Raw genomic sequence first — 2385 nt, forward strand, 5'->3', positions numbered from 1 at the left:
TCTGTTCTGTTTTTATTATCCTTTTCCCCCTCTTTTCATTTCTATTTGGGGAGTTTCTGCTCATATGTCTTCGAGCTCACTAATTCTTCCTCAGCTGTGTCCTGTCTGCTGATGAGCCCATCAAAGGCATTCTTTATTTCTGTTAGCGTTTTTGATCTCTAGCATTTACTTTTGCTTATCTCTCAGAATTTTTACTTCTCTGGTCACCTTACCCACCTGTATTGCATGTCGGCTACTTTGTTCCATTAAAGTCCTTACTATACTGATCATAATTACTTAAAACTCCCTGTCTGATGACTCCGACATCGGGGTCGTACCCGCGTCTCATTCTGGCGCTCGCTTCCTGTGTCTTTTCCCTCTCGGCATGCCTCGTCGCGCTTCGTCGCAGGCCAGGCATGTCGTATCAAGTAGATGGGATTTACGTCAGCCTGGCGCAGAGCCGGGCTGTGCTTCGTGCTGGCTGTAGCCGTAGGAGCTGGAGGTTTTAAATTCCTCTCATGTCCCTGTGTTTTAATCCCCCCTTGGTTTTGAACGTTTCTAAATCCTCTTCCTTAGAGAGACCGCGTGTTTCAGGGCTTGAGCTGGAATCCAGCTATTATGCCGGAGCCCTGGTGGAGTACCGGTAAGGAGTGACGGACGAGGAGTGTTCTAGAACCTTCGGGGTAAATCTCGCAGGGGCCGCGCGTCTGGTCTGCGACCTTCGCAAGTGCTTCTCACCCATCACGCCGTCCTCAGGTGCGACGGGCGGGCGGGCTGAGAGCGGCGCCCCTCCCCCAGCTCAGCTCAGGCTCCGAGGGAGGCTTTTCCCACAGAGCAGGGGAAGCTTCTGAACGTATTTCACAAGGATTACTCTTTTCTCCTCCCTTGCCAGAGCCAGGGGGGAATCTCCCTGGGCTCTTCCCAGGCAGAATCTGGCGGAGTTCCTGAAAAGCAAGCTCATGACATGTGGCCGCCCCCTTCCGCAAGCCCGCGGCCCCCGGGAGTTTCTCTCTCAGCTAGTTCCCGCGCTTCCTTTGGCGATTCATGGAAATCAGCGTTTCGCTCTTTCTCGGAGCCGTGGCTCCAGCTCTAGGTGAGCGCGGCTCAGCCGGGTCTCTGGGCGCATCGGTCTTTCCGGCGTCCGAGGGGCAGTTTGTCTTGCAAACTCGGATCTCTGCCGGGTCCCAGAAAAGTTATTGATTTTCAGTTTGTTCATCTCTGCTGTTGGGCTGGGCTGGGACTGGCGACTCGCAAGCTCTTTATGTCTTGGTGCGGAAGCCGGAAGCTCATGATAGTTTGCATGTCACAGAAAGATTTTTTTTTCTCTCTGGGTACGTTTTCTTTTTGACAGACCACAAAGACCAACTTCGAAAGGAAGGAGCCAACAGATTTCACTCACCAGGGGAGCATCTGGTCCTTTGCAGGGGTGGCGGGGGGTGCCGTTGGCTGCACCTGTCATGGCAACCTGGTTCGAAAGGGACCGGTACCCCAACTTACAGCAGGCAACTTAGTGAGGTCAGTCGCCAGTCCAAAGTCACACGGCCTGAGCGTGGCAAAGCTGGGTCTCGAACACGGCTCCAGTGCCGGGGTCCGTCTCACGAATCCACGTCGCCAGCCCTCCTGGTGTTGTCTTTGGCCGAGGTGCCCCTGAACGCATCCCACGTCCATCTTGCCCGTTGCTCCTCGCAGCCCAACCAGCAGGTCGTCAGGTGTCGCGTGTCTCAACGTCACCTGCGGGATGAGGCCAAGACCTGGAGCGGAACGGGTGTGTCGCCTTGGGCGAGGGCCGGCAAGCTTCCTGGAAGGGGCGCGCCGTGAATACTTTCAGCTTCGTGGCTCATACGTCTCCCCTGCCCTGTACTCAGCTCGGCTGCTCCGGCGCGAGGCGTACACGGTGCGCAGGCGAGCGGGGGTTCCAATAAAACTTTATTTGCGGACGCTGAAACTGGAGTTTCATTTAATTTCCGCACGCCACAAAATGGCATTCTTTTTTTGATTGTTCTCCATCCATTAAAATGGATGCGAAACCTTTAGCTCAACAGGTGTACAGAACCCGGCGTCGAGCAGAATTCGGCCCACGTGCTCCAGTACGTCTCAGAGACATTGGCACCGGCTTTCGAAGGAGGGCTGAGGGCTGTGCAATTAGTACGCGAAACCTTAAACCTGGGACAGATTCTCTGACACGCGTGAAAATGGTGAAAAGAAAGGCGTTTCTCTGGATTCAGAAGCCGGGACACCCCGGTTTGTCAGATTTCATAGACTCATTCATTCCCTTTTCCTGGTGGTGACTCCAAGACTGTGAGCATCACGCCCCTCTGGCCGCTCCCAGGACAGTCCGTTTTCTCTGAATGACCATCCAGGAGCCCGTCATGTTGGTGACCCCCTAGACGTGTGTGAGCATGAGGG

At 54.7% G+C, this 2385-nt stretch overlaps 1 long non-coding RNA gene across 1 annotated transcript; it reads left to right on the forward strand.

Moving 5' to 3' along the window:
* The first annotated feature begins 467 nt into the window (after positions 1-467).
* Positions 468-1924, forward strand: LOC118609959. Its single transcript, XR_004953527.1, has 3 exons — positions 468-622; positions 872-1072; positions 1331-1924. It is a non-coding gene; the product is annotated as an uncharacterized LOC118609959 (long non-coding RNA).
* Positions 1925-2385: the final 461 nt, after the last annotated feature.

This window comes from Rousettus aegyptiacus, unplaced genomic scaffold (genome assembly GCF_014176215.1).
Source record: "Rousettus aegyptiacus isolate mRouAeg1 unplaced genomic scaffold, mRouAeg1.p scaffold_m13_p_12, whole genome shotgun sequence".
NCBI lineage: Eukaryota > Metazoa > Chordata > Mammalia > Chiroptera > Pteropodidae > Rousettus > Rousettus aegyptiacus.